We start from the raw sequence: 24,104 nt of genomic DNA, 5'->3' as shown, positions 1-24,104 counted from the left end.
TGGCCACATGGGTTATTCTTTGGGTGTTAGTCAGATACGAGGCTCTTGAAGAGGCTGTGGCAAATCCCAGGCACAGGACTGTCAGCCTGCTGGCCTTTTGCTTAGATCTCCAGCTTCTATCAACCCTATTAACTCTGGATCACTGGATATATTCACAAAATATTCCCTCCAGTAATAGAATTAGTGTTCCGCTCTTCCCCCTGATGGTGGCTCTTTTTTCATTTGCCCGTCCAGATCTCCCTTTTCCGTTGACATTTTCCTTTTTGTTATGCTCCTGCTGTCTTTTAGATGTCGCCGGTAATTACATCTAATGAGAAAAGAAAGGACTTGTTCACCTGAAGAGAACACATGACCTCTGGTGAAAATGTACAGCTCCTGCTTTTGATGCAATGGAAATGTGCAGCTGCAGTCGGTCGGTCAGGTTTAATGTACCGCTTTGATATTCAGCAACTGCCTTTGTGTTCTGTAGATTCAGAAACAAGAGGATAATTTCCACGATGGCATGCCACAAGTAACAACTGCCAAGTACTATTTGAAAGTGCAGTCTGACTTGGTAAAGTCAGGTGCGTGTAAGCCTGGAGAAGTTATTGCATGAGTATTTAAAGCTCGTGTATTGATATAGCATTCATAAATGGATCAAGGTTAAAAGTGAAATCTATATTCTCACGCTGAGCATTTATTTCACCGCCTACTCATTCACGTGTCATATGATGTTTAAAAAAAGTGTTCAAAGTTGGTCCTTAGATGCTCTAAGTCGGTGACTCCCACCCTTTATTGAGCCAAGGCACATATTTTACATTAAAAAAAAATCTCACGGCACACCACCAAACCAAAACGTCACAAAAACTGGATACGCAACTCTATTATGTACCTTCTGCCATTTATTTGTTCAGTTTGTTACTATATATTGCCGGCTTAGATAGATGAATAAAGATACATTATTTTTTATAAATAAATCATTTTCTGACCCATTAATTGAAATTTGAATATTTCCCGCCGCACACCTGAAGAGCTCTCATGGCACACTAATGTGCCACGGCACACTGGTTGGGAATAACTGCTCTAAGTGACATAATGTTCCTTTAAAGCCCATATTGACAAATTGTGTAAAAATATCAAATTAAACCTCGCAAATTTTCGTGCAATTCGGAATGAAATGTCAACTGAAGCTGCAAAAATTTACCTGCATTCGATGATTCTTAGTCACTTTAACTATTGCATAACCAGTTGGTCCCAGGCTGGTCAGAATGCAAAAAAACCATTGGAAGTTTTGTACAAACAAGTAATTAAAGTGATGGATAAAAAACCAAGGCACTATCATCACTGTGCAATTTTAAAAAAATACAGTCTTTTAAACTGGGACCGTCTTCACATATTTGCAGATTTAAATTTGATTTATAAAGTACTGCATGATCTGGCCCCAGCTCCTCTGGCTGAGTTCATCAGCCAAAGAAACAGCTCTGAGCGTGTCACTCGAGGCTCTGTCAGAGGTGACTGTCTCATTCCTCTGCGCAGGAGCACTTTCAGTAAGTCAGCCTGGTCAGTGAGGAGCGCTGGTGAGTGGAACTCAGTACCTAAGGAGGTTAAACTGCTTACAACATACAAGGCCTTCACAAAAAAACTGAAAATGTGGCTAGTTAACACCTATAGCTGCCAACACTAAAAGACAAGTATGTTATGTTGTCTTTTTGTTATGATCAAAAAAATTATGGTTTTATTCTCTCTTAATAGTATAGTTTGATTATGTATCCTGTATTATAATGTCTTGTAGATGTATTTTACTGCTTTTTTACATCATGGCCAGGGGACTACAGATGAAAACTAGCCTTCTGGCTAATTCTGGCTTTTTTAACCATGTGTACTTCATGTGTTTTATGAAATTGCATTGTCCCCTTTCAAAAATAAACTGAACTGAATGTTCTCTCTTTATTTTGACGCTATCACAAGTTAGGACACGATTAGTGGCAAAGGATTGCAATGTTGATTGTCTTCTGTTTTCCTTTATGATGTTGTTTGTCATTCTCAGCCATACGTACTTGAGTCCTCCAATTACAGTGCTCAACATTAATGGGTACAACCCAAACAGAGTAGTTAAAAAACCTTGTTTTTCTCTTCTTCTTTTCTTCAAAATACCCCCTCAAATGCGGTTATGCGCATGGCAACATTTCTTTGCTTTGTTCACTCCATTCTTTTCTAATTATTCAGTTAAACATAATTGCCATTCACATTTCTGGAGCAGATTTGTACTGCATTTAAACAGACAAACACTCCCACGCACAGATGCACGCTAAATGCTTTTCAACAACCCTTATATTTAATGACATCAGGAAAAATGTTTTATTTAACGTGAGCATTTTAGTATAGTAATACTCACTGAGGCTAATAACCAACTGTCGACTTTCTGATGAGTGTTGTTTTCGCTCTTCTGGGTTCTCCATGTGTATCAACACAGCTGCATGAAAGCAGAGGAAAATGAGGGCCTTGTGTCAGTGCGGACTTACTTTAGTAACCTCTGCTAAGCATGACTAAAGAGGGATGTTGTTTTGAATACACTTTGTGGAAATGTGGAGCACGTACTGTTTTGGGGAGGATTTGACCTGATGTCACGTATTATGGAAGTTAAGAGTTTTTCAAACATTTTGTGAGATTAGAGGGATTTTTCCCTAAAAAAAAACAAACAAAAAAAAGAAAATCTGGTCACTCTCCAAATTTGACCGATTTTAAGACGTTTGTGATTTGAAGTCCCACTCCGCACCGCTCCATGTTTGCTTGCTTGCATGCTCCAACGGTGCACACAGATAAAATTAATCTCTAAAGTTTTTTGTTACATTACTCTCCACAATGTGAGTAATGTATTTCAAGTTCTCCCGATTATTTTAACACTTTCTGCATCATTGTGATACACAGACAATTGGCCCACTGATTTTTTTGTGTGCTGTTTTCCTCTGTATTGTGACTACAGATGGGAATTGATTATTGATTATAGATACTGCTTATCGAGCCAATTCCTTGTCGATTCTCTTATCGATTCTCATTGAGTGAAGGATTGAAATAAAACAAATGATATAAGATACAATTTCTTTCATTATCAATATATATAAATAGTACATGACAGGATAATACAAAAAAAATTATCGGCTGCATATTGAGAGTATTCCCCCTTTTGATGAAGTTAAAGCTTTGCAAGGGTTGTAAGCAACCCTGGTATCATCTTTGCACATGAAATATAGCCAACATTTAGAGTGCTTCTGTTTTGACGCCATGTTGGAAAGGTTTAGAACCAAAATACACTTGTTGCTTGTGACTCACAAGAGGAATCAATTAGCGGAAATGTCAGGGAAGCAAACAAACAATTCAGAGGAATCGAATTACTGGGAACCTGTTCTCAAAAAGAAGAGGTATAATGACACTGATTGTAATGGGGAACACTGTGAAGTTTAGTAACTAACTGGAACAGTTAGCAGATATTTTGACTTTTGAGGAAAAATAAGCAAGAAAAAAACAAACAAACGCATCTTTCACCGCCAGGTGGAGTCTTTTGACACCGAAAGCCACTAAGCTGCCGGCAAGCGGAGGTTGTATTGGACAGTTATGCCACAAGCTCTCTTTACTTCTTTACACGATCAATAGTTTTTAATGAATTATAGTTCAGGGTGTACCCCGCCTCTCGCCCGAAGAGAGCTGGGATAGGCTCCAGCACACCTGCGGCACTAGTGAGGATAAGCGGTATAGAAAATGGATGGATACACAGGCGGAAATGAAGATGTTGAGGTTCGCTCTCAGGTTGGATAAAATTAGAAATGAGCTCATCAGAAGGACAGCCGAGGTTCGATGATTTGGAGACAAAGTTAGAGAGAGCAGACTTCGATGGTTTGGACACGTCCAGAGGAGAAATAGTGAATAGATTGGTAGAAGGATGATGAGGATGGAGCTGCCAAGCAAGAGATCTAGAGGAAGACCAAAGAGAAGGTTGATAAATGTCGTGAGGGAAGACATGAGGGCAGTTGGTGTTCGAGAGGAGGATGCAGGAAATAGGCTTACATGGAAAAGGATGAGTCGCTGTGGCGACCCCTTAGGGACAAGCCGAAAGGAAAATAACAAGAAGAAGACGTGTCGAGAAAGAACAGATTATATTTGAGCAAAGTCTTGGCAACCTGCCTCCTCAGAAAGCAGAGCCGACAGACGCAACTACTTTGAATTTTCAAACGAAAGATATTTGGATGTTTTATGTGCAATGAAGCCTTCTGCCACTTTTGGATGTGGGTGCCAGATCAGCGATCACCCTGTCGTGATGAGCAGCCAAGGGGTAGAAGCCTCATGACGTTTCAATAAAAACCTTTTTTTCATGTATGTCTTAACAGCAGAGGTACAGATATCAGCATGCCAGGTCTTCCTTGCGTTTATTCCCTGTTCCATACAAATGTTACCTATTTGAAAATGCTCCCGACTTGTGCGCCTTGCGCTCCACAGGAGAGGATCCCATGGCAGTTAATTATTTCATTACACTCCAGCCTGGAGCCATAGGTGACTTCTTTCTCTATTCTCATTTCCAGCACTATTACATACAGTTTCTCAGCTTGTTTCCATCCAATTAGGACAGACTGTGTGCTTTCAGACAATTGGATAATGGCTGGAACTGGTTGGTTGCTCGTGTTGTCGCTGAGTATTTTCCTGGCTCAAAGCCACGCCCTACTAACACATTGCCAAGTGCCAGATCATAGCGTTTGCTGGTTCTCCATGTCACCCCTGTTATATTACAGACTGCCAAAATACTATAAATAAAAAAGCTTCAGAAAAGTAACACGCAATACAAAGGCAAATTATGTATCTGTAATTGTTTTATTTCAACTTGATTGCAGTATGTAATAATACTTTATATTCTGTAATACAGTTTATATACAATATATACCCAAAAAGACATCACCATTATCATACATAGTAAAAAGTGACCTGTCAGTCTTACCAATTAATGATATGAGCTTGACTTGCTGAAAAATGTTTATGGTTGGTTCTGCTTATTTCATGTCCGGGATTAACTTTACAAAAGGATGTTGACACCTAAAACTAACAAAAAATTGTGAAGAAATCGGATTATTCCGCACATGACTATTACCATCTAATGGATTCCATTTTCACAGTGATCATATTACAATCAGGTTCACTAACGCCTATGTTTTCGCAAAGGGCTCTCTGGCCACTATGGTACTGTATTATATTGGAAAAACAATTCCCACTGGGGCCAGTTAGTCAGGAGATCTGGGTGTGAATCCCCCTCGCAACAACTCTGTGTGGCGTTTGCATGTTCTCTCCTGTACTTGCATGGTTCTCCAGTTTCCTCCTTTTCCCCAAAACACGCTTTTTAGCACAAAACCCGATTCCAACGAAGTTGGGTTGTTGTGTAAAATGTAAATTAAAAACAGAATACATCATGACACTCACCTGTTTCCAATTAAGCGAACAGGTGTGTTTTTAGCATTCCTCAACTTTCCCAGTCTTTTGTTGCCCCTGTCCCAGCGTTTTTGGAATGTGTTGCAGGTATCAAATTGAGAGAATATTAAAAAAAAAAAAAGAAATATTAAGGTTCATTAGTTTGAACATTCAATATGTTGTCTTTGTAATGTAGTCAATTGATTAGAGGTTTAAAAGGATTTGCAAATCATTGTATTCTGCTTTCATTTACCTTTTCCACAATGTCCCAACTTTACTGGAATGGGGGTTTGTAATTAATAATACGGTGAATTGTTGCTTGTCTATATGTGAACTGTGATTGACCTGTCCAGGGTGTACCCCGCCTCTTATTCGAAGTCAGCTGGGATAGTCTCCAGTTCAACCGCAACCCTAATGAGGACAAGTGCTTTAGAAAATGGATTGATGGAATTCCAAGTAGCTCTCCTCAGGGAATGTACCAATGATTTCCCTCCCCCCCCCATATGTTTATTCTTCACCTACAACGCGTGTACTAGTCCAGACTGCTTAATGTCAATCTGCATTGAATTACACTACTTCAAAAGACTCAAATCTATTGAGTCTTTTGATCACTATTGTGATCAAAAGGAGCTACTAATTTCTCTCTAATTGACTTGATTGTGGCTCTGGGGTGTTGCTAGGTTACAACATTAGATGTAATGTGAAATGTTCAACATTGTTTGATGTGCTAACTTACAATTTTCAGAAAGCAATATATCCTCCGAATTTGATGCATTGGAATATGTGAGAGTATCCACTCTACATTTATTATAGATCAAGCCTTCACATTGTTCAACTTGTCATTTTTAAAGCACATTTATCTTTTTTTTTTAAATCAAGAAAAGTGCATTATTTGGTTACAGCTCTTTCAAGCGCTTATCTTTAAATTGCAGTGAGAGGTGGACAAAATGTAGCAGGAAATCATTATTTTTTTGTGTTGCTGTCTTCGAGTATTGGCTGATTTTAATCACTGTCTTACCAGAGCCAGGGAACATTCAGACAGGCGTGTAGAAGCTACAGATGGTATGTGAATTTAGATTAGCGAGTCTATTGATTGTGGTTCAGGTTCACTATAATTGGCAATGGAGACCACTGGCATTTAATGTGATGAACAAGCTATAGACTTGACTCATTTATTATTTGCTTCTCATTTACAGGAACATAGTTACTGAATGTAGTGGACTGAGTTATAGAGCTTCATAATACCTGAAATGAATATCAATTACTATCCACAAGCTGACAGATAATATTGGCTCGTTTGCCAGTCTGCTGAATGGACATGATCACTCTCTAAACTCATATTACAACATGTTAAAGGGTTCGTTTGTTATTGACTACGATCAGCCACAAATTATTAGAACACAAGCGTTTTTTATTGGTAGATCACTTTCAAAGGTTACATTTCTGTTTCCAGTACATCATTTTAATTCCATTTAAAAGCCATGCAGCAGCAGCTATTGAATTCACAAGCTGCTATTTTCTTATTGCTGTGAAGGTTGCAAGTATGTTTGTTTTTTGTCTGGGTTGCTTGGACTGTGTTCAATTGATAATCTACTTGACTATGCTAATTGTGCATCGATCTATCGCGGTGATTTCCAGCCTTTATGGAGCCCAGGCAAATATTTTACAATTGAAAAATCTCACAGCACACCAACAAACAATAATGTCACAAAAAGTGGAAACATTAATTACTGTATGTACTTTCTGGCATCTAATAGAAGAATAAAGGTTAAATAGAAATAAAAATCTATTGGACAGTGTTATAACACTTGAAGCCACTAATATTTGAAGACAAATGATGTAGCAACTCAGGCAGGCTGTTGTTGTAAAAAGCCTTCATGACTGCATTATATAGCTCCCCCCAGTTGTCAAATTGCACATATCAGACAGACTTTAAATAAATTGAAGTCCAATATTACAGACTGCTATTTTCCTTATTAAAAAAATGCATTGCAGCATTTATTTGTTGGGTGTTTAGGGGGGGCTGGAACAGATTAGTGGCATTTCCATTCATTTCAAAGAGGGAAAATTACTTGAGGTACGCATGTTTTGAGTTATGAGTGCAGTGAGTGAACAAATTAATCTCGTATTTCAAGGCACCACTGTATTGTGCTCTCTCGTAATAACGGTTCAGTAGCGGACTATGAATTTGACACCTAAGACTTTAGTGGTGTCCTCGTTGATTGACTCTTTTTAATAGCATCATAGGGCGGCTTTGTGGAGGTGGTAGATTGATGCTCAGGTTGATCCTGACGCGGCATCATCTGTATGTGAAGGAGACGTTAATTTCCTTGGCAAAAGCTCCATGGCAACAGCATCTATCATTGTCTGAATGGGTTTATGACGTGACATTATAAAATGCTGGTTGTAAATTATGCAGTTTATATTTAGTATGAATTAATTTTTATTCTGTAGATGTTGCCACATATGTGGAATGGAAAGTTTGGTAAAGTTGCCCAGGTAACTTCACAGAGGCCATTGGGGTGCTGATGTCAAAAGTAACCCACACAGGTGGTGAGTAACACAGGGGGGCAAGCAAAGCTCACAGGGATCCAATAATTGGTTCCTAAAATTACAACCTCCGATAAAGATTCCCATAACATGCTAGTACTAAGGATTGGATTGATGATTGGTTTCACACGGACATGACCCTTGCAGACTTAATACGTCATTGGAACCCAGTGGCAGCATGCACATCGTTTGATGTCTGCATCATTCAGAACGCAGTCCTTGTTTAGCAGTTGGTACTCTGAGCCTCTGTTTACACATTCAAATGTGCTTATTTAAATGTTACAATTGTGAATGTGTTTCAGAACCCAATTATTTTGATTGTTGACATTTACATGAGTCAGATGTTAGAAAATCCTCAAGAGCTCAGTCACCTGTATGGTTTCAAGTCAGTTGTACAAACAAATACAAGCTCATCCTCTGCTTTGTGTTTTCAGAATGTGGGCTCAAATGATTCACAATGACACAGTTGGCTTTTCTTCAGGTACTAATCAACTCCATTATAATCTGATTTACAGACAAATTAAAGTGACAGGTTTCTACGTAATTAAGAGTTGCTTATACTCATTATATTTGGTGATAACATTAGCACACAAGACACACCTTTTTGTTACTCAAACATATGCATGGCTCCTCAAGAATGTACCGGTAAATGTCTTCTTTTCCTTCTGGCATGCATTAAAAAATATAAGATTTTTCTAACACCAGTTGCCAAGTTTTAGATACATTTGTGCACCAGTTTGATCAAATTCAAGCTGTTCTCCTCTCCCTGCAGTTGAGAAGAAAGGAAGGACTTTTTATTTTTGTAAATTTGGTAGTTTTGAACGGGCATCCCCTCTGTTTACTGCATGTGAATGGCAGCTTTGATTATGTCACGATGCACAAGTAAAAAAAATAAATAAATAAAAAACTCAGAGACAAAGACACAAACAAATCATATCAAATGCCTGCCCCAAAAATTAGGTAACAAGTAAGTGTAAGGGCCTTTCAGAAAATAGTAGAAAGGCCCTGCAAAGTAAAAATAAATGTCTTCTCAATTTGACACACCACAGAGAAAAGTGTTGCTAACAACACTGACAAATCTTAATGATTAAAAAAATTGCCAGGTATATAAAAGTATATCTGCTTAAAGCCTCCGGTGGCTGGAATATATCCCATTGGGTCATGGCAGGGCTTTTCCACGCCACGACAACGAGGCGTTCTAAAGAAGCCACGCCAGCGCGACGCTCCTGTCCACATGCTGGCATTTACATCAGACTTGTTTTCCTCCTTGCTCTTTCCCCTTCTCTCTGTGATGTGCGCACACTCACAACGGACAACGAGGCGCTCTAAAGCCGACACGCCGGCGGCCTCGCTAGCTAGCTAACTGCAATTGCAGGGGATAACCGCTGATACGAATGAAGGCATTTAAGTACTTATACTGGGGGAGGGGTGACTCCTGTTGGACTCCCAAGTGCGCCATTTTAGCCACGCCAAAATCTCATGAAAAGTGAAATGGTGTATTTATTGTATGGTGGAACAATTTCTCGTTTATTGCTGGGGTTATGTTCCAGACGGCCCCCAGACGAAATCCATGAAGTAGAGACCAAGTATTTATAGTATTATTGACTTATACTCTTCATCGCTCTTACTCTTCATCACCAACAAACAATACAGTATATGCAGGTGATGTGCAGGTATTTTTTTTGGTCCACTTGTGGTCATCGTCTACACATTCTTCACCATAGTAACGAAGACTGAATGTGTGTTTGCCTTTTAAACGCAGGTCTACTCGGTTGATTGAGGCCACTGGCAGGTGTGCTGAGAGATTACTGTATATATTTTTTTTAACCATTTGTTTAATAAAGCGATTGAAAGAGCACCAGCGACTGTTTCCATCCTACCTCTGTCTATACCAGATTACAATTCGTTCTAACTCACTGTGATAGGCTATACTGAATTAGCTAACAATGTTTACTTTACCTGAGACGTGCAGTTGAGTAACTGTACTGTACTGTAGAAATGTTGCACTGTCCAGTCCAATTATTACACATTACACAAAATACGATCCATCTCCTGTAATGCGCATTTGGAGCTGTGGTGAAACAAGTGTGGTGTGTTTGCCAATTCTGCCTCACTGAGTTCCAATGGAAGCAAACAGTAACAACTTGTTACTGATCATCACCAAAAATGTAATGGAGTCTTACATTTAGTTCATGTGACACTCTCCTTCTAATCGAATCTAATGTGCCCATATTCTGTTGCCTGCCCTTTTAAACAAGTTCTGCAGAGTTTTTTAAAAGAATTTGCAACGTAAAAATTATCAACATGTCCTAGAGGAAGCTACATTCTTTGCTGCCGGGAACAATAAAAAGGAGTTATTTCTAAGTGTAATAGGGTCAGGACATTTTTACCTGAAGTCTTTATCAGTTGATTAACCAATGCATTGTTTCTTTTCTTTTTGTATACGGTTGTTTCAGTCCCCCGGGTCAAGTAGGTCAAGTCAAGGTGAGATCCATTCAAGCCAACAGTGCTGTTGCAAGCTGGCTGGTGCCTGTGTAATTACACTCCTAGTAAAGTTTACAGATAAGGTCTGGACATTGTTAGGGGCTTTAATCTTGCCGGCACAAACGTATCGTTGCACATTTTTCATGTTAATGATGTTGTCAGGATTGGGTTTTGCATCACATCCTCAGAGTTTCAAGGTGACTTTTTTTCACAGCATGGATGGTGAAGAAAGCATTCTGTGACAGATGGGTGTCTATTGTGTGGAAAAGACATCCTTGCTTTTAATTATCAGCTTTCAGCTTTCATTTTGTGCTCGTCTTAAAATTGCACAAATATCGAATAGAGACCTGCTGTATTTGGAGACGAGCCTCCTATAGTTGCCTGTCAGTTTTGCACTTCTGGGGGATTGGGAGGCAATTTGTTGTTTCGCCTAAAATACACAAGGCTATTATTCTCTCCTTCGTATGGTACACAGTAAAGGAACTGAAATCACTTGTAAGCAGTGACTTAAGTAATATATTCTTGCCAACTACTTCGACGAAATTGTATGTTAGTCTCTGTATAGTGGAAGTAATAGTGGAAGTATCATATGAATTTGAAACACAGAGAAGAGTGTTGTTAAAAAAAACCTGCCAAATTGAAATTATGAAAAAAATTGACAAGTATATAACATGACGCTTTAAAATTGTAAAAAAATCAAGCCCTTCTCTCAGCTCTCAAATGCTGTGGGCGTGTCTACTGAATGCGCTAAAAACTCCCCTGCGCAACTGTCAATCAAATATGTTCCTAAGTCTAGCTTCTTTCTTATGCCTACACATCCGTCCGTATATGTTTGAGAAGTGAAAATAGATCTGCTTCAGCCTCTGGTGACTGGAATAAGGTGACTTAACCACTATAACATCAGGGACTCGAGAGTTATGAATTTAATATGAATTTAACTTTATGTTAATGTCATCATTATTGTGGTTGTACACTTGATCACACCTAGAGGTGATCTCCATATTTGGCCCCTCTCATGAATCTTAATCATGCAACAAAAATCTGTAAAATGTTTAGGTGGCAGATTTGCAATTTTAAAAGGGAAAAAATAAAACTGAAACGAGTCTTTATAATAATTTATATGTGTAGATATTACGTGAGAAAATAGGCTCAGATTAAATTTCGTTGCACATGAAATTGGATTATCCATTTGGCAAAGATCAGTGATATTTGCAACTAGCTCTTGCATGCAGTGAAAGCTCCATGCTGTCCAGGTCATGGCTCTCACTCCACATAGAACCGGTATGTTGTGTCACCTTGTGCATAGGTGTGTTGTGGTTCAAAATTTTCCTCACTCTGCCCCCTGTCTGAGACTTTCATTGAATTACCACCATGTGGACCCAGCAGCTGCTCCTTCTGCTCTCAGCAGGCCGTTGTCGTTAATTGAAGTGTAATGCGCGCAACAGCAGGGAAGGTCAGACACAGCTCTCTGCTGATGCACTGTCCCTGTCAGAATCTAAATACAATCCACCTAGAAGTAATGATTGCAGCAGAGGATTTTACCTTTGAGCCAATCATATATTTCCCACAAATGGTACTCTTCAGGTTTAATTTCATTTCTGTAAATCCAATTACCTAAACCCATTAAAAACATTTATAACCTAAAACACCTTTTACCTTTTTTTTTTTCTCCTAGTCTTAACCACCGAAGTACGTTGCACACATTTGACAAGGTGATGCTCAGTAAACGTTATGTCCGTTTAATTAGCTAAAATATCATCATCACTGTTGCAAGTTTGCAGAATAATGAGACATTTCATTGTTTTAATGGTCCTCTTGGACAGCTCAGTGGTGGGCACCACACCACAAGTAGGTTCTGGGTTCTCTGGACTGTCAGTTTTGGCCTGTCTTGTGTGGTAACAATAATACAAAATAATGTTTATATAGTGCTTTCAGGACACCCAAAGACACTTTAAAGGTTGGGGGAGATTTTATTTATTTTTTTAAAGGAGGCATAGAAGAAGAAACTGTCAGTCTTTGAAGGTGGTGTTAAATAGATGAGTCGATTGCTTTTTTGAAAGTGCAGCGAGATGAAGAATCAGGGATAGATTTTGGGACTGACTTCCAAATGGTGGGAGCAGCAATGGAGAAGTCCCCGTCCTTCGAAAGATTTGTGTTTGGTCCTGATCAGAGGAGACAGTAGGTTAGCATCAGTGAGTGTATGTGGGGCATGTGTGTGTGGATGGATGAGCTCAGTCAGGTTGGCTGGAGCCAGGTTATGAAGGGCTTTTCAGGTCAGGAGGAGGATTTTGAAATTGATTCTCTGAGGGATGGGGAGCCAGTTGCTCATGGGTCCCTGTATGGGTGAGTAAGTATGCGGCAGACTTCTGGATGAATTGGATATATATATATTTTTTTTAATGGTTTTTGAAGGTAACCCGTAGAGGAGACTGTTGCAGTAGTCCAGACGGGAGGGGAGGAAGGCGTGGATGAGGGTTTTTGCAGCTGAGGAGGAGAGAGATGGGCAGAAGCAGGCAATGTTCTTGAGGTGGAAAAAGGCTATCTTTGTGAGGTGTTTGACATGCTGGTCGAAGGAGATGGTCTGTTCGAATTTTAGACCTACCATACATTTCTTTTGTGAGGGGAAGTGGGTCCATCAGTGTTGAGGGTGAAGCTGTGGTTGCTTTTGGCCAATGATGATGATTTCTGATTGGTCACAGTCAGGTTGGAGGAAATTGGTTTGAAGCCAGGATTTTGTTTCTGAGATGAGGTCGAGTCAGCAGCAGTGGAAATTGCTTCGGTGGAAATGAAGAGGATTTCATCTGTGGAGCAATGGAAGCTGACACCATGACAACGGATTATCTGACCAAAGGAGGGTATGTGCTTAATGAAGAGGAGGGGGGGCCAAGAACCAAACCTTGCGGGACACCTTGGGGAACTGAGACATTGCGGGGGAGGTGTAGTTATAGACTGAGATGAAGTGATGTCTGTCAAGCTATCTTTTTTAACCTTGGCTGTGCCGGTGAATTTTTGGATATCGGCAGCACAGAGATTCAGGATGATTAGGAAATTAAGGTTATTGAAAGTTTGTTGAGGAGTTATATTTCTGTGCTGTGGTTTGAATTAAATTCTGATGGTAATGTATTGTTTTTGGCAGAGAGGTAGTCCTTCGTCGTGAGGTTACACCATGTTGTAGGAGTTTAGAAAAATAATGGTAGGCTATAGATGGGTGTGAAGTTGTTTGGAGTTTCACCATTGGTTTCAATGGATCCAAGGTGCAAGTTTTCATTTCAGTCAGTTATATGGAGAGCTCTGTTGATTGGGGGGGAACTGAAACAGTGGTTAGCAGGATAATGTGCAGATGGCTGGTGGGCCAAGCAAAAGCAGTGGTGGTTAAGTCGTCAGAGATATTGTCAATTTTGTTTTGGAAGACTAAAAGGAAGGAGGAACAGTTGTCAGTATTTGCATGTTCGCGCTGTGCTTTTGTGGATTTATGATTTTTAAAAAGGGCAAATAAAACTCAAATGAGGATCTAAAGTCATTCAATTAAGCAAGAAAAGAGCCACAAATTAGATTTAGTTGCACATGAAATTGAATCACCCATTTGGCAAAGATCAGTAATATTTACAACTAGCTCTGGCATGCTGGAAAAGCCCCATGATGTCCCAGCTCATGGCTCTCATGCCTCGATTTTAAGGCACACAGAGTCTGTACATTGTCCCTTTTTGCAGAAGTGCATTTGATTGTGGATCCATTTTTTCCTCACTTTGCCCCCTGTCTAAGAGTTTCATTGAATTAGCACCATGGGACCTAGCAGCTGTTTCCACTTGCTCTCAGCAGGCCACCAAATATCGCAGGAAAGGGATTTAACATTGTAGCTGGTCATATATTTACCAGAAACATTTTAATACACATTCTGGTTCAATTTAATTTCTGTCAGTCTGAATAAAACTATGTTAAAAGCATCCACAAATTTAAACATGATATGGTTTTCTTCTAATTTTAACTATCCCAGTATGGTACAATTTTTTATTAACACTTTTTAGAAAATGATGCACAGTGAACATTATATACATTTAATTATAAAAAATATGATCATTATTGCTATAAATATTTGCAGAGTAATGAGGCATTTAATTTCACTGACGCGTATTATGTTTCACAGTAGTTTCTGTGTTTCAGTACTTGTCAGTACTTGTTTATTCTGTGTGATTGTTAAATAAGCCACCATGTAGCCTAAGAAAGTGTGGTGAAACTGTTATTTTACTGCATGCAGACCGGTAAGGGTTATTGCCTTGAGTTGTTAATAAAAGCTTGCATTGTACTTTGCCGTCTGTTGAACCCTTTATACAGAACGAAATGCTTCGGTTGAACGAGCATCGATCCCGGGAAATGAGTGGCTGAGTCACACTTTTTTTTTTGTATGACATCGAGGACAAGATCTAGACAAAGACAAAAAAAGAAAGTTAAAAAACGAGTCATATGAAAAGTAGGGCATCTGAAATGTATTTAGTTTAGTTAGGTCAGAGGTGAGCTGGAGCGAGTCGACTTTGGGTAAGAGGCATGGTATACGCGAGGGCGTACAAAGGGCACATAGTGACAGACAATTCACGTTAAATTGTGGATTGTGAGTTCTAAGCCAAAACACTTGACTTGAGAAAAACATAACATGAAGGTTCCCTTTTACAATTTAAAGAGATTTACAACAATTGAAAAGTATTGAAAATTCTCTCTGTAAAGAAACATACTCAGTTTTGATTGACACTACTAAATAGATAAAATTCAGCACCCTTGTTTATGCAGTTGTGTCTCAGGGACATCAATTGAAAGTGAGGTTTATTTAACATTTAATTTTCTGGAAACACCTGCCCCCAATGTAAAGGTTTTGGGAATGCTAACTTTGTGTAATTTGGATTTCTTTGGAAGCCCATTTAGGCTAGTTTGAATTATTTTGTTAAATTTAGGTATTTGCTTATTCCTGATGTGAAAAAGCTTCCACTGCATGATAAGTGGAGTTTTAAAAATTCCAACTCACTCTATTTGTTGGCAATGATGGAAAGTTATAGCAAAAGATTAGTGCGCAGACACTCAAGACGACTGAGACTAGACATCTCACATACGGTCGGGTCATTGCTGAACAAAATCATTATTCAGGCCGGTACCTGTTTTTTGCCCACATTATTTCTCTTGTGGATTCATTTTGTCTCACTGCCAAAGCATACCATGAGGAGTTGCGCTCTTGAAATGTTGCTGGAGCTGCACTATAAACACATCAGTGAAAGATTTATGGTGTGACTGGTGTGCTGGTCGAAGTTAAATGAGAGATGTAGATTTTCAGGTGCAACACTGACATGCTGAAATTATTATTTTTTTTTTTTTGCCGCTGACCTTTAACTGGCTTTGACAAACAAATTAAACCTTGATAACTGCCCAGAAGAATATATGCTGTTTTTTTTTTCTTGGTCTTTAAGTAAGACTTTTTATGTAGACCGGCAGTGATTAAATATTAATATATATATAATATTATTGAAAATGAAACTTCTTAACTACAGAAACTACAGTCATACGGTGCGCCTCTTTGTGTTTAAAGGCAATTACAGTACATTGGATATAAATAGATTAGACAAGAAACATTTCTGTTTAATCATCTGTCTGAAATGTCTTTTCTGTTTGTCCTTGGGATAAAAAGACAGTATTCATGTCTGCACCAAACTGATGGCAGAAATCTCATACAAATGATGTACAAATCCTCTTGCCTGCTCTGGGAAGGGGGTGGGGTGGTGTGGGGGTGATGGGGTGTCTGTGTGTGTGCAATGAAACAGTACAGAGAAAAGGTGTCTTTTGTAGAAGATGCAGTTGAAAGTTTAATGTAAATAAAAATTAAAATAAATAATAAATATAAAATAAAATATAATAAATAAAAATAATGTGGCTTAGTTATGTAGAATGTCTTATGCAGTATATTTTAGTTAAGCTATTGGACTCTATTGAAGCAAAAATCAACACATTTGCCAGTTTTCAATCTGTGTTGGATCAAATTATTAAAACAACTCTGGCACACTCAGATTTAAATTTTTTTTAATTTCTCTCTGGCTGCCTTATTAATTTCTTTTCCACACACAATTGCAAATGATTTCCAATTGTCAGGTGTAAACATAAATTTGTTAAGCAACAATAGCCAGGTTTCCATGGAGCCTGGTATTCTGATGAGAAAAATGCTCCATATAAATACCTCAGTCGGAATAAACAAGCCAAATCTAAATAGAGTGTAATTTGGATTCACAGAGGTGGAATTTTCCAAACAGGAGTCAATTTTCATCATGTAAACCGTGAACTGGAATGGTGTCTGACTGCGGTCTGTTTGCGCATGCTCTGTCTTGACGTAAGTGCGCGGTGACGTCATCGTTTGCGCACCTAAAAACATGGCGGCTTCCTACCAGATCTGGTCTGTGACAGAGATGTTTTAAACAACTTGTTACTTGTTTCTATCAAGTTGTTGCTTTAATAAAAGTGTAAGTGTAGATCACGTTGCATGTAAACCATTGACCAGAGCTCTTCAAGAGGCAGCAACCTAAGCAGAAAAGCTCAGACTTCCTGGTTCCATGCTATTCATTCAAGGTATAAAAAAAAACCAACAACAAAAAAACAACAATTTTAAGACAAAATAAAGAGCAAGATCTGCTCCATGATTATGATCAAGATCCAGTTTAATCTTATTTGACAATACAGGCTTCTCTCAATGTGCTATCAATCAATATTGAACCTACTAATATTCTAACCCCTCTGAATATTGGATTTTATGAGGTATTCTTTGACACGGTTTTGTGGATGACTCACGAATATGAGAGAAGATAGGACGAGGAACGATTGGCAAAGCATATCTTTAAATATTGTCATTTCAAATAAAGTTCAAGTTCTCGATTGTTCATTTTAGATATGGATTTCATTTGGATGTTGAATAGCTACTGATTCGTTGTTACTCTTTTCTGGCCAGACTTGTAATAATTGCCTGCCCGAGCACTCATCCAGCTGTGTCTTAGCACTGCAATTACTCTCACTCTATTTAGTTCCCTTGTTTTGGGTCAGTGTTTGTGGGATCACCAAACTGTATACTCTTGACTCCTGGTCTGTGCTACTTTCTTTGCTTTTCCTGTTAATTCTCTTCTTGCCTGTCTGCATAAGAGTCCATATGGCACAACTGTGACATAGAATCCAAAAACTGCATTACTTATAAGGTGGAACATATTTTATTGATTTTTGTATTGCGATTAGTGAAACGAGAGCTACCGTTTTCACTTTAGTTAGTACAATGGTTACATTTCCATGCTTATATTCTGACATTCCCCCGATTGAGGCAATAATCATCGAATAGAGCAACAACTGGTTAATGAAACATTATGATCTGTGACAGAATATTGTTGACATGCATACACCCTTTATGCATTCTTATATCCATTCCAAGACCCAGACGATGACTCCAAAAAGGAAAATACACTTCTAGGCTGTGACGTACAAATACAATGTGAGAGTGGCTCTACACGTGGACTAGTGCTTCATTCCAGACTGATAGGAAAACATCGCACTTGGAACTCGTGATGAATGTCCTTAAAGTGTTCTAGTCTAAACTTAAGAAACATGACTGGCGTCCTCGATTGCTTTAAAAAAATGAAATAAAATTCCCCCCACATTACACGTGCGTTAAAGTTGATTATGCTTAAAACTAATACATTTGCTAACAATAAGCTGGTTCTTTTTTTTTTGCAGCCAGATGAATCTTTCTCCATTTTACCATATATAATTATGTCGAAAAGATAGAAAGAAAGAAGACACAGTAACATACTGTATCTTCACACCAGTTACCATACCAAAGAGTTTGAGATAAATGGTTATATCTAGTATAACAAACGTAAATGAATACATATATCCAATTTATAAATATTTGTGAAATTGAGCATTTCCCGGCATCACGGCGCAGTAGTGGTTAGCTTCTCTACCTCACAGTCAAGAGGAGACTCTCACCCTGGGCCTTCCTATGTGGACTTTGCATCTTCTTCATCTTCCAAAGACAGCTTTGGTTGCATGTTTTGGCAGCTGGGATAGGCTTCAGCTCACCCGCAACCTTTATGAAGGCAAGTGCCATAGCAAATGGATGACTGGATACTCTATAATTAACTCATACAATCACCATCATTGAAGTAGTCTTATTTATATCAACATGGTACCCTCAAATCAGTATTCGTACAAAGGGGACCATTGAATAGTGATTCGTCAGCAGGCTGGAGTGTTCTGCTCCTTATCGGTTTCTTTCTTAGAATTGAAACGCTTTTAATGACTTCGGAATGAACTTCATCCATTTAATTTCTTTTTAAACCGAGGCTTTGGAGAATCAGGGAAAAAAAAGATTGTTCTGTGCACTGAGGGGTATCCAGCAGAAATGAACCAATGGTCAGGAACTTTTGATAAAGTTCTTACATACTCTAAAAGGAGCATAAGTCAATAGGAAATACAACAATTCCAAAATATTATTTCACTACAGTCAACCAAACAACTTAGAAGAAAACAAAAGCAAATAAATACCAGGTTCAAGAAGCTCAGTTACATTAACTACAGTTTTACATGACATTCATCATCTGCTAACTCATACTCAGGCTGCCTTGAAAAATTGGATGGCCAGTAGTTTCTCGAATAAGGACCTCAGAATCATATAATGACAACCAATGGGAGTCAGACAGCCAGTGAGCTCTAAACCACAACCTAAATCCACCATCTGGCATATGTCTGTCGTATGGAAGTGTTGACACAAGCATGATGATGAAAGAGGGATTTCTCTATCTTCACTCATTAAAGGGTAATTGAAGGTTTCAGTGCCATCATTTCTTTTGTTGTTGTTGTTGGAAATACAGAGTAAAATATTTAGAATTTAAGAATCACCTTGAAATCTTCAATTAAATGTTAGATTCAGTTTTGCTTTTGATGGCAGGTAGGGCATTTGAGGCCGATAGAAATGGAAAACAAAGGGGGGGGGGGCGATAAAAATAATATAATATAATACAATTTAACGTTCAAAGACATGGTGTCATCTGGACTGAAGTTGGAGGATACAGATGTAAAAAAGGGTTTGAACCTCGCGTTCCATCCTTGCAGTTCGACAGTTTGAACGTCCACTCTTCTCAGCAAATTTTGATCCATTCATCCAAAAGAACATAATGAAGAGTTCATACTACTTTTGAGAGAGTTTTCTTTTTTTAAGACATTTACTGGAGAAATAACCCAAAGTCATTGACCTTCAATCAGATAAGTGATTGGAGAAAGAATACTAACGGGATCATTTTATACACACCTGGGTATGTAGTCTAAACTAAAGTTAAACGAATTAGTGATGGATATAAACATAATTGTCTAATTGTGATGTTGCATTAACATGTCATCATATTCCCAAATAATACATTTTCCTTCAACGCTCGCAATGAGCGGTGACACGTCTCTTGAAATTTTTATATTTACCAAAATATCGCCTTTATAACAAGCTGAAGCAGGCACTTTTTCTGTGCGTGTGTCTATCTCACAGCACTTTAGATAAAACACCTCAGCGTGAGTGACAAATTGAATTCCATCATCTTCTTTTCTAGGTCATCAGCATCCACAATTGTGCGGGACATCACTTATCTACATGTAACTGTTGAGCAGCTTTGTTTGCAAGACAACTCTCTGCCTCTCAGTTGCATGACAGACATTATTTGCAAATACAACAATATATATACATATTTTTGTCAATGGAGAGTTGACGCCACAAATAATCTACCTTGATGGATTTAATTTAGACCAGGTTTTCTACCAATTCATCCATGCATACAAAGTGGAGCAAAAATAAATCTAACTAAACTAATAATTGAATTAAACAATAAAAAAGTAGGACAGGAGTCAGCTCAAGTTTTCAGCTTTGTTGCAGACAGCACTATTCCCTTCCCATGCTGGCAAACTGAACTGGATCAATACAAGGTTAGGGTTTAATCCCTGGAACACCCTTCAATCAATAAAGGAAGTCACCCATTTGAGTGCCTTTTCTCAACACGGAAGCATCATTTCTAGTAACAAATGCTGGACAAGCATCCTCTTGTCCTCTATCTTCTGCTTTCCTTTAACTCTGATAATCCAAGTGTCCACAAACCGAGCATCACGCCCTGTCTGGCAGCTTCTATCTATTGTCCTGAGCACTTAAATTAGGCAAAAAGCACAGGTTTAACCTCACCTTGAAATATAGGAGTAGAGTTCAAGCATTGTTTGTGTGTGTGTGTGTGTGTGCATGCGTAAATGTCTGAGTGCGTGTTCTCGGGATTCACTCGACTAGTCAACGTGCCAACTTTACCACGCCGCAATGACGGTTATAACTTGTGGTCGATTAATCGCTAATCACGTGTTTTGGCAACAACATGAACGTCTCGCTGAAATCAACAGGTGGTGGTTTCGCACAGCGAATTAGCAACGGCATCTGCGGAAATTCATAAAATGAGACCGATAGCATGGTCACTTGCAAAATCAAGCAAGTCTATTCTGAAATATAATAAAAGCACAAGTGCTACACGTGGCCATCTGAAATGGAACCCACTACCGAAGCCTTAAATCCACACGCCCTCCTGTAACAATGAAGAGACAGACAATATACTGTAGCATCTGCTTTGAAAATAAAACGAAGACAAGCGTCGGTCAATCTATAACATCTTTATTGTAAAAACTAACGGTTAATGTCGCCAAAGAATTTATCCAACTAGGATTTCTCTCACCTGTCGACCTTCCTCCCGTAAAAGACACATGCTGGCAATCCTCTTCCTCCTTCCACTGGCACCACCCCTTTGACTCACTCATCCAATCACAACTCACGGACACCTTCAGCGTCTCACGCACAATTGGATCTTTTGAACTCTTGCAACAATATATGACGTTGACATAAGAAATCAAAGTCGACTCGACGATCATCACCTTAGCATCAACTACAAAAAAGTCTAGTCTTTTAAAAGACTACAAAAAAAGTCATTCAACTCGAATGTGTAGGAGAACAATTTTGCCTGTAAAAGCTAAAAAGGTGAATAATTTACCTTTATGGAATGCCAGTGTTTAAAACCTCCAGCACGGCCGCTGCACAAATAGCCGGTGAGAGACGACTACATCCTTGACACGCACCCTCTGCTCTCACACTGTCTCTCTCTCATCTTATCCAACCACCATTCCTAGACTGATAATGTCACTAACATATATTTTAGCACACAAATAAGCACAACATTATATATTAATTGGCTCCTTGTTTTGAATCTGGAGATAGCGCAGTGTGAGATAGAAACTCCGTTATTAGTACTGCTGGCAGTGTTGATGGTCTGGAAAGGTCAATGAACAAAGTCAGCACAATATTCTGACATTTGCAACTGAGAGAATGGCAAAGATAATCATTAGGTTTGCATTCAATGAATGTACAGGTGTACATTCAGTAGTGTGACGCAGTCTAAAAATTGAATCATCACCGTAATTGTGGTCATAACTGGTCACATATGGACTCAAAATAAATTGAAATTTACCAAGAATGGATTTTGTTTTGGTGAACTTGTAGCCCTGATTTAACGTCGCTATCAATCTGTTGTTTTAATTTGCCCTTATGTTTGATCTTTATACAGTATAATGTACAACACTTTGTGTGCAGCTGTGGCTGTTTTAAAGTGTTCAATAAATAAAGTTGAGTTGAGTTGGTTGGTTATGAACGCTCAGAAATGTCTTTCTGCATCCATCTGTCCAGTTTCAACACTGTTGATCTTACTTAGAGTCACAGGAAAGCTGGAGCCTATTCGAGCTCACATACTTTGTTTTGCTTTTTGCACGCAAGCAAAATTAAATACAAACAGGAGTTGTTGTTTCTTTGCATTTTTGGAAAGTTCACAGCAATGTTCGCACAGAGTTGAAAAACACTGTAATTTGTACAAAGGACATCTGCCAGGTTCACGTGGTGCCAGTCAGTCACAGGGCAGTTGTGCACAGCATATTGAGTGGGAAGTGATCCCACACAACCACTACACTACAATCTACTCTGAGAGCTAATTATCGGATCTAAAGAAATTTTGACATTTTACATAGCTCAAAAAGTGGCAGTTCTGCAGCTATAGTTTCACTTAGACTATTGTAGACCTAAATGAAAAAAGATTGTTTTTCCACGAGAATGTTCTGGTTTCTCCCAAAAGAAAAAGCAAGAGGATTTCTATCGTCCTAAATCCATCATCTATTCAAATTATTCTGTGAAGCATTGTTTAAAAACTGGAGCGTACCCGAGGTGACGTAAGGCAGATCATCAGTGAATCACAGAGCTGACACGGAGAGGCAAACAACCATTCCCACTTACTTTCATATCTCAGGCCAAAGAAGAGTATATATATATTTTAGTACAGCTGTTCATTGCGTATCACATTTTCTCTCTTGGTTACATTCCTCTTTTGTTCTTTATTTTTGTCCATCATCAATTAGCTGATCTTCCTCTGACACGTCGTCACATTCTGGGACCACTCGCTATAAATACACGGCTCTCTGTACTTTCAAGCTGCTTTCTTAGAGGCGCATTCGGAGTCCAGGTGTCTGTGCAGCTACTGACCCATGTTATCAGCCTGCTTCAGCAACCCGGCTTCCTCAAAATGAATCCTGACGCCGTCACGCCACCCCCTCGTTCACAGTGATGGCTCCCTCGCAGTGCAACAATTCCCTCCGGGTCCTCCATAGTCAGGACTCAGATACGCTCACCAGCATATCCAAGTCCCACAAGACGTTGCTTTCAATTGAAAAAGGGACGGCGTGACCAGGATTATAGCCAGTTGTGCATTAATTATATATATATATATATATATATTTGTTTTTTTAAATAAAGGGAGGTGGGGGTTGTGAGGCCAGGCGGAACAGCCACACACAACAAATCCGATTATCCAGGAAATGCTCGTTTCTTTTTCAGGCACTCCGTCCCTCTCATTTGTCCCTTTGTGGAATAATTTCAGAGACATTTGCTTTTGTCTATTTGTGCTTCAAATCTGTTTTGCTGTAGTTCTCACATTTTGCCATAACTTCTCAACACGGTTCTCGGTACTCGACCTAACCTGCCCTCTGATGATTAATTTCCTGAAACACAACCAATTAGCATTCCGGTAAAGGCAGATGAGAGATGTCCTTTCACCTCCAGCAGCCTCAGCATCGTCTGTGTTTTTCCTGGGAGACTTATCTTGTTCTTATCTGACATGTTCAAACCAATGAAGCTCATCATTTTGCAGCTTTTGTGTTTGTGTTGGCTCTGCGCCAATTATACATTTTCAGAGAGACTCCTTTTCATGTCTTTGATGAAACATTTATTGTGTGAGCAAGTGTCCAGTGAGAATGGTCAGGTTAACATAATACTGCAATGTGGGTGTTTTCTTTTTTTTTTTTTTTTTAACTTTTAATGGGATGGACTTGGTCAAACATGTTAAAATAGTTTAGAATTTGTTGAAGTAAAATTTCCAATCCTATTTAATTGTATTTGTCTAATTCAATTATGACTGTTTCTGGAGTACAGACACATTTTTAATATTCTGCTGCCACATTTTCGCCTTTTTCAAATGAAGCCAGTCTCACCACATTTACTTTATAATTAATCAATGCAATTCAGC

At 38.8% G+C, this 24,104-nt stretch overlaps 1 protein-coding gene across 7 annotated transcripts in view; it reads left to right on the top strand.

The window, feature by feature from the left end:
- thsd7ba (thrombospondin, type I, domain containing 7Ba) overlaps positions 1–24,104 on the top strand; it is a 198,856-nt gene that overhangs the window by 67,161 nt on the left and 107,591 nt on the right. Inside the window, exon 2 of one of the 7 annotated variants that reach the window (XM_061792761.1) lies at positions 8,412–8,458. The exons of the other annotated variants lie outside the window; for them this stretch is intronic. The gene's annotated coding sequence lies outside the window, so the exon portion shown is untranslated. The remainder of the gene's footprint in view (positions 1–8,411; positions 8,459–24,104) is intronic. 7 annotated transcript variants of the gene reach the window in all.

Source organism: Phyllopteryx taeniolatus, chromosome 12 (assembly GCF_024500385.1).
Source record: "Phyllopteryx taeniolatus isolate TA_2022b chromosome 12, UOR_Ptae_1.2, whole genome shotgun sequence".
In the NCBI taxonomy this organism is placed as follows: Eukaryota; Metazoa; Chordata; class Actinopteri; order Syngnathiformes; family Syngnathidae; genus Phyllopteryx; species Phyllopteryx taeniolatus.
Note: the sequence above shows the minus strand (reverse complement) of the source record. Positions and strands in the feature narration are given on the sequence as shown.